Source organism: Aquarana catesbeiana, linkage group LG08 (genome assembly GCF_042186555.1).
Source record: "Aquarana catesbeiana isolate 2022-GZ linkage group LG08, ASM4218655v1, whole genome shotgun sequence".
Lineage (NCBI taxonomy): Eukaryota > Metazoa > Chordata > Amphibia > Anura > Ranidae > Aquarana > Aquarana catesbeiana.
Window position 1 is genome coordinate 308,869,063 of NC_133331.1, and position 9,493 is coordinate 308,878,555.

The window sequence follows — 9,493 nt, forward strand, 5'->3', positions numbered from 1 at the left end:
CCGTGCGGTTAGGGAAAAAAGAGACGGAAAACCAGCGTTTGGAGTCTCTCGTGAAACGTGTGGTGCAACAATCCCTGAAAGAGATGGATACAACCCACACGTTGAGCCAGTCTACTACTTTGTCTGGCCCTCCGGCTGACGAGGCCCGGGCACTTCCCAGCCCTACGTTGTCTCTCTTGACTCTTGGGATGATGAACCTCAAGAAGAAGAGGACATCAGAGGCTTTGACTTCAGTATGGTTTCGCCATTAATCAAGGCAATCAAGGAGGCCCTTAAGTGGGAAGAATCCTACACCCCCCCCAGCCAAACAGAAAAAGTTCTTTAAACATCTGGGGAAGGGGAGCTCAAACTTTCCGCTCCTTTCTGAATTAAAGGACATCATTGATGAAGAATGGAGTAAGATGAACAAGAAGTCCTCCATGTCACATAAAACCTCCAGATTATACCCCTTCAAGCCAGAAGAAGTGAAGTATCTGGAAAATGCTCCCCTTGTGGACGCAGCCTTAATGCGTCTGGCCAAACATGTTACTCTCCCTTTGGAAGATGCAATGTCCTTCAAGGATTGTCTTGAAAGAAGGATAGATCAGGATTTGAAGAAAATTTACGGGCTTGCTGGCACGGCCTGTAAACCGGCCCTGGCACTAGCGGCCATGCCGAAGGCCATGGAGGCCTGGACGGAGAATGTAGATTCCTTCCTCAGGGATGTTTCAGAGGAGCTGGCTGGAAGTTCAGCAGCTGCAGTACTAAAACTAGTGGCAGTCTTCCTGGGGGAGGCGTTTATTGATTTGATCCGCCTACTGGCACGAATCATGCTATCATCAGTCACGGCCAAGCGGGCTTTATGGTTGCGTCCTTGGCTCGCCGACCCGGTCTCCAAGCAAGCCTGGTGTAAAATCCCCTTTGAGGGGTCCTCACTGTTTGGCAACAAATTAGATGACGCCATAACATGGGCTACGGGCGGTAAGTCGGGCTTCCTCCCCCAGGACAGGCGTCTGCTTGGACGGAAGAAACCCCAGTATAGAAGACGCAGCCTGGAGCGCTCCAGAGAAGCACGCTCATACAAGCTTGGCCGGGACTTCAGGAAAAATTGGAGCAGAGGGCAGGCATCCTTTCGTAAGCCCGCTAAAGGCCAGACATCCAGCGGACATGAGCAAGCCAAGTCCTTTTGAGATTGTGCCCACCCAGGCGGGTCGGGTGGGGGGCTCGTCTGCTCCTCTTCTGGCACGTCTGGGTGGTCTCAGTCTCGGACTACTGGGTTGTAAGGACAGACTCGTCAGGACACAGATGGGCCTTCTCCAGGACTCCTACCCCCAGATTCGTTCCCACTCTACTTCCTTGTTCAGAGGAACAGAAACAAGTGTTACTGTCCTACGTAGACTTGCTGAAGACTCAGGGAGCAGTGGTACATGTCCCAAAGGATGAATGGTTCCAGGGTATATACTCCCCTGTCTTCCTAGTTCAAAAGAAGAGTGGCTCTTGGCGCCCAGTCATAGACCTGACCAGCCTCAACAAATTCATAGAGCATGGAAAGTTCAAAATGGAAACCCTGTCAACCATCCAGCAAGCCATACAGCCAGGCGATTGGATGATTTCAATCGACTTAAAAGACACTTATTTCCATGTCCCAGTGGAAAAGGAATTTCACAAATATCTCAGATTCCAAGTCGGGCAAGATCACATACAATTTATCTGCCTCCCCTTCGGGCTGACAACGTCCCCCCGGGTCTTTTCAAAGGTTCTCCTGGCCACAGTGGCTTTCATCAGATTAAAAGGGCTATGTCTCTACCATTACCTCGACGACCTTCTAGTGTTGTCTCAAAACAGAGAGCAGTTGCTGGTTCACCGGGAGCAAGTGATCTCCACCCTGTCCAGCTTCGGATGGCTTTTGAACCTGGAAAAAAGTAATCTAGATCCAGTTCAATGTCTAATATACTTAGGGGCTCAGTTTGACACAGTGGAAAACACCATCTCCCTTTCAATAGAGACGATCCCGACTGTTCGAGACAGAATTTCTCGGGCCCTATACGCCCCACGTCTGAAAGCCTTCCAGTGCCTGGAGATTGTCAGCACGATGGTCTCCACGACTCCCATGATCAAATGGGCCTTGTGGAGGTTACGCCCTTTCCAGTCAGGTTTCCTCAGGCAATGGAAGTTGGGAGACAAGAATCAAATCATCCACATAACTACGACGATGAGGAACAGCCCCTTCCGATGGCTTCAACACAAGAACCTTCTGAATTGCCACTTCATTGCCCCCATCGCCTGGGTCATGGTCACGTCCGACGCCATCGATACTGGTTGGGGAGCCCTCTGCGGATCGAACCTTGCGCAGGGCAAGTGGGACACTTGCCTCCCCGATCCGGGCTCAAATGTCCTGGAACTTCGAGCGGACTGGTGTGCTCTCCAGTCCTTCTCTCACCTTCTGAAAGGGGAGTCAGTGTTATTAAGGATGGACAACACCACGGCAGTCTCCTATGTGAAAAGGTAAGGGGGTACTCGGAGCTCCACACTCCTTCGAGAAGTCGAACCCATTCTATCATGGGCACAGCAGAATCTATCCAACATCTCAGCAGTATTCATCCTAGGAGTCCAGAACACTCAAGAGGACTTCCTATCACATACTCAGTTGGACAACAACGAGTGGTCCCTTCATGCACAGACATTCAAGTGGATCCTGTCGCTGGGAATAGATCCTGAAGTAGATCTGTTCGCTTCCCCCTGCAACTTCAAGGTGAAAAAATTCTACACCCGAGGCCATTGCAGCCAGGCCTTCAAAACAGATGCCCTGACAGATCAGTGGAGGTTCAGGAGGGCGTATGCCTTTCCCCCACTTCCAGTTATCCTGAGATTCCTGCAGAGGCTCCGGGCGGAAGCAGTCGAAGTGGTTACAATAGCTCCCTATTGGCCGAACAGGCCTTGGTTCCCCCTCCTTATCCAACTCAGTTTCCGGGAGCTGGTGCCTCTCCCTCTTAGGCCGGACCTTCTTTCTCAGGGGGCAGTCCTACACCCTTGTCCGGCAGTACTGAGACTGATGGTCTGGTTTTTGAGAGGGAGAGACTAGAATCCCTTGGCTGTGCCTCAAGAGTGATCTCCACCCTTATGAGCTCAAGAAGATCAAGCACAAATAAGGTGTATGGGAGAATCAGACAACCGGAAGTCCAGGATATTCTCAGCTTCCTTCAAACTGGTCTAGATCTACCCTTATCTATCTGCTCTCTTAGGGTCCAAGTGTCTGCTTTGTCGGCCTTGTCCGGTACTTCATGGGCGGTTCTTCCCTTGATTCTGCAATTTTTGCACGGAGCATCAAGGCTCAAGCCCCAAAGAAAACCAAGATTTCCCAAGTGGGACCTTCCACTTGTCCTCGACACAATCTCTGGACTCAGTACCACGGGGCCCTCCCCACTTTCCATCAAGGACTTTTCAGCAAAAGTCGCCTTTTTAGTAGCCATCACCTCGGCTAAAAGGGTCTCTGAGATCGGATCACTGGGTCATGAAGAACCCTTCTTGACGTTTTTCCCGGACCGTGTAGTTCTCATCCCCATGCTGGGTTCAAACCCGAAAGTTTCTTCGGTGTTTCACGAGAATCAGGACATCATCTTACTTACATTCAGGTCCCCGGGGTCCACTGAAACTCACTCCCTGGATGTAGGCGAAGCTATAAAGGAATATCTACGAATTACTTCTCCCTTTAGATGTTCTGATCACCTCTTTATCTTGCATTCTGGTAGCAATAAAGGGAAGAAAGCCTCAACCAGGACACTTGCGGCCTGGGCTAAGGGCTTGGCTCCTCCAGAGGCGGTGACAGCTCACTCCACCAGGGGAATGGCAGCCTCTTGGGCGGCAGCCTGACATGTGGCTCCAGACACCATTTGCAAAGCGGCCTCCTGGGCCTCTATTAATACATTCATGTCTCATTACTGAATAGAGCCTGCTTCACTGTCTTCTGTAAACTTTGGTTTGAAAATCGGTTGATAGGACAAATTAAAATTATGTTTTGTTCAGCATACCCACCCGTGTGGTTGGCTAGTTATTTCCCACATGTAGGCTGCCATGGAGTCTGTCAGGAAAAAGGAAAATTTATTATCAAATACTTACGTAATTTTCCTTTCCTGATGGACTGCATGGCAGATGGAGTTCCCATCCATCAGCTAGTTACGGAACACAGTATCTAGTGGTGAGTGCTCATTTATGGGAATGGGGTCCTATAGCATTGGAGAGGAGGCGGGGTTAACCCACACGTAGGCTGCCATGGAGTCCATCAGGAAAGGAAAAAAAGTCATGAAGTAATAGCGGCTATAGTGAATTGTCTATGGGAGAAATCAAAAGTGCTAATTTTAAGGGTTAATATGCAAGTTATTGTCATAAAAAGTATTTGGGGACCTGGGTCCTGACCCAGGGGACATGTATCAGTGCAAAAAAAAAGTTTTAAAAACTGACGTTTTTTCGGGAGCAGTGATTTTAATAATGCTTAAAGTGAAACAATAAAAGTGTAATATTCCTTTAAATTTCGTACCTGGGGGGTGTCTATAGTATGCCTGTAAAGGGGCGCATGTTTCCCGTGTTTAGAACAGTCCGAGTGCAAAATGACATTTCTAAAGGAAAAAAAAAGTCATTTAAAAGTACTAGCGCTAGCGGCGGCTATAATGAATTGTCAGTCCGGCAATGCACATAAAAGTTCATTGATAAAAACGGCACGGGATTTCCCCACAGGGGAACCCCCTAACCAAAATTTAAAAAAAAATGCGTGGGGGTCCCCCCAAATTCAATACCAGGCCCTTCAGGTCTGGTATGGATATTAAGGGGAACTCCGCGCCAATTTTTTTTTTTAAAATGGCGTGGGGGTCCCCCTCAAAATCCATACCAGACCCTTCGGGGTGAAAAAGTGATTGCCCCCTCCCATGCTGAATCATGAATGAACTGTGATTAACCACATTTTTTTTTGGAAAGCTGAATTAAATTTCACTTGCCACACCCAGGCTTGTTTACTGCCAGACCTGTTGAATCAAGAAATCACATAAATAGAAGCTGTCTGACAAAGTGAAGCAGGCTAACAGATCACAAAAGCCACACATCATGCCACAATCTAAAAAAATTCCAGAACAGATTAGAAACGTACATGTGTTGGTCTAGGAAGGGTTTCAAAGCCATTTCTAAGGCTTTGGAACTCCAGTGAACCACGGGAGAGCCATTATCCACAAATGGAGATAACTTGGAACAGTGGTGAACCTTCCCAGGAGTGGCCGGCCTACAAAAATTACTCCAAGAGCATGACAATGACTCATCCAGGAGGTCATAAAAGAACCCAGAACAACATCTAAAGAACTGCAGGCCTCACTTGCCTCAGGTAAGATCAGTAACGCATATCAGAGAAGAATTTGGGGATTTTAAAGGTGCACAGATACAAGAAAATAGAAAAATATAATTTTTTTTGAAAAACATTAAAAGCAACATGAGGACATGAAAATGTCAAAAATGATCATACAATACATAAACAGGTGCAAACTGATTGAATCTTTACATGTTTTGCCATACCAATGGCTTCTTCAGGAGAATTAATATCAGGCACTGTACAAATGATCACTAAAGAGTCAAAAATAGAAAAAGATTTTTTTAGAGAAAAACAAAAATATAACAAATACAAAATATACAACTATACATTCTTAAATTTCATATCCTGGGTTGGCAAAAATTGAGCGACAACAAAACTTAGGTCAAATATATTACCTGTGTATTCAAAGAGTAAATTTTAAAAGATTTTGAAGGCTCCAGATTCATAGGGATGAATCAATTTGGATCAATTGATGTAACCATAGAGAGAAATATATATATGTATAAACAAATGCCTACTAATGGTCCATCTATGGGGAAAGACAAGGGGTAATCAATATCAAGGATAAAGATCCACTAATCCAAAAATAGGGCAAAAAAAACCTACCTGAGGCTAAAAGTCTTGATGACAAATTCCAAAGATTTAAATAATTCCCATCATTCCCTTCTTGGATAGGTGGAGGAACCAGGAGGGGAATGGAGGGGAGAAATAAAGAGGGTTTTTTTCCTTAGAGCTCCAACAATTCAGAGGCCACCTTTTAAATCAAGAATAAATAACCAAATCAACACATATAAATCTCCCATCAATCAAGGATAAGAGCCAATAACCATTACCTCCAACGTAGCTTAGTTACCTGCCATGAGAAACCCCACAATATTTCCCCCCCCCGCTCAGAGATGAATCCCCCCACAACTCGAACCCCCAAATCGTATGTGGGAATCGAGTTGTAGAAGGATTCATCTCTGAGCGAGGCCCTCGGGCCAGTTCATATAATAACTTTGTTTTGGACTTGTTACTCTTTGTTTTGACCAATAACATTTTAATTTTTGATCGCTCCCACTACCTCCAGGTACAAGGTGTGTTGATAGGGACCAAATGTGCCCCGTCATAAGCCAATCTGTACCTGGGGGTGGTGGGAGCATGAGATTTTTTTCCTTTGACGAATTTGAAGATTTTTTTGAGAAGGTGCTTATTTTGCGCCGATTTATAGACGATATTTTTATCACCTGGACAGGAACCAGGGATGAACTCTTTTTTGATTAAATTAAAGATAAATCATTACAATTTAAAGTTTTCCATGACCTTTGACCAGAAAATTATTAATTTTTTTGGATATCATGGTCTATGTTAACCCTGGTGGTACCATTGGTTCTTCTTTGTATAGAAAACCATCGGCTGGTAATAGGATCTTACATTCTGCGAGCTCCCATCCAAAACCCCTAGTCCAGAGCATACAGTGCAGTCAATATCTTAGACTAAAAAGAAATTGTAGCCGTAGTGAGGATTTTGAGTCTGAAGCAAAGGCTTTAAAGTCTCGTCTTATTGACAGAGGCTATAGCCGATCTTGTTTGAAAAAAGCTTGCCATAGAGCAAAATTAAAAGACAGAATAAATTTGATTCTCTAATAAATCCAAAAAAAAGAGGATCACAAGGTGTGGCTAATAACACGATATGCGGGGGGAACACAAAAAAAATTGTCACATCATTCAAAAAAGTTGGCACAATTGGCCACTGATGAGGTGATATCTAATTATGTGAATCCATATCCTCAGATTACTTAGAGGAAGTCCAGATCTTTGAAGGACCAATTAGTCCATAATCATCTGATGTCTAAAGCAGTAGGGCAATCTCGTATGGGGCACAGCTCCTTGCGAAAGATGCGACTTCTGCAGATTTCTGATGAACTCTGTGGAGCTAACTCTACCAAATTGCAATACTTATAAACCAAATTTCTATGCAAACTACCAGTCAATAGGGGTGGTCTACTACATGGAGTGTGAAAGTAAAGCTTTCGATGTAGGAAAGACCAAAAGGCCCTTCTTTCATCGAATAAGGACAAAGAAGAAAATGGAGACACCAATCAATAGGCACACGGGACTATATCATTCCTTGCAAGCATCAAAGATTAAATTCTTTGCTCTTGAGTATGTGCCTACTCATGAAAGAGGGGGAGATGTGGATAAAATTCTCCTTCAACGTGAGACCAAATTGATTCATTCCCTGGCGGCCACTGTCCATTCGGGTTTGAATGAATCCATCAGCTTTAAGCCTTTTCTATAGGTTAAATTCAGCCATTATCTATGAGATTTATTTCTCACCAATCATATTTGTAAGGTAAAAACAATTTTCTTATTCCAATTTTGTCTGTAACTAACCTGCAACCTGGATTGGCAAGTTTCTTTGATTGCGCCTCATCCTTGTATAGGTCATCTACTTTCGTTTAGGATTTGATCTAATTAAAGTCAATATTGGGCCAATTAGTTGTTATTGTTTATTAATAATAAATGATGTCTCTCTTATTTTGAGACATTTGAATATACAGTTATCTGTTTGTCAATCTGATGTATTAAAGATTGGATCTGGATTAGGTGACCATATGGACGCCCAGGGCATCATTTTTTGTGGTGTCTACTTCCTTGGACTCCACTAGACGGCGTCCTTTGCCAGTTGCCCATTCCGTGATCTCCATCACTTCCTGTGGATTTTATCATGTGGCGCGCGGTTGTGTAGGGCGGAAGTTTAGGTATCCCCTGATCAGGCCTCCCTTTGGACATTGGTGTCATCATGGTGCTGGCTCCATATTTTTATGTGGGACGTCTGACGCCAATGTCTGCGTTGTTTACTTTTAAGGTCCGATTTCCTTGATGCCCGATGTTTTTAACGTTTGGCATCATTTCCGCTGTGACTTCTGGTGTTTTGTTGACGCTCCTGTTCTTAACATTTTCAACGTCATTTCCGGTGCATCTGTAAAGCGCTGACGTCACTTACGGTGCATCCTTGATGTCATTTCCGGCGCGACCTCGGCATGTGCACTGGCGCAATAAGGCATCCTCACCCCCCTTTTGGCGCCAATTTGTCTCCACAGGGGAGTGAAGGGGGATATAAAAGGATGCCAGTCAGTCAGTTTTGATGGTCCAGCATAGGAGGGGGAGAAAATATTGTGGGATTTCTCATGGCAGGTAACTAAGCTACGTTGGAGGTAATGGTTATTGGCTCTTATCCTTGATTGATGGGATATTTATATGTGTTGATTTGGTTATTTGTTCTTGATTTAAAAGGTGGCCTCTGAATTGTTGGAGCTCTAAGGAAAAAACCCTCTTTATTCCTCCCCTCCATTCCCCTCCTGGTTCCTCCACCTATCCGAGAAGGGAATGATGGTAATTATCTAAATCTCTGGAATTTGTCATCAAGACTTTTAGCCTCAGATAGGCTTTTTTTGCCCTATTTTTGGATTAGTGGATCTTTATCCTTGATATTGATTACTCCTTGTCTTTCCCCATAGATGGACCATTAGTGGGCATTTGTTTATACATATATATCTCTCTCTATGGTTACATCAATTGATCCAAATTGATTCATCCCTATGATTCTGTTGCCTTCAAAATCTTTTATAAATTTACTCTTTGAATACACAGGTAATATATTTGACCTAAGTTTTGTTGTCGCTCAATTCTTGCCAACCCAGGATATGAAATTTAAGAATGTATAGTTGTATATTTTGTATTTGTTATATTTTTGTCTTTCTCTAAAAAATCTTTCTATTTTTGACTCTTTAGTGATCATTTGTAAAGTGCCTGATATTAATTCTCTTGAAGAAGCCATTGGTATGGCGAAACATGCAGAGATTCAATCAGTTTGCACCTGTTTATGTATTCTATGATAATTTTTGACATTTTCATGTCCTCTTGTTGCTTTTAATGTTTTTCAAATAAATGTATATTTTTTTATTTTCTTGCTGTATCTGTGCACCTTTAAAATCCCAAAATATTTCTCTGATATGTTTTGCTTATACAAGGGATGTGGTGCTAAATGATTCTCCGATGCTCAGCAAAAATTTCTCTCCTCATGTAAGATCAGTGTTCATGATTCAACAATAAGAAAGAGACTGGGCAAAAATGGCATTCATGAGAGAGTTCCAAGGCCAAAGCCACTGCTGACCAAAAA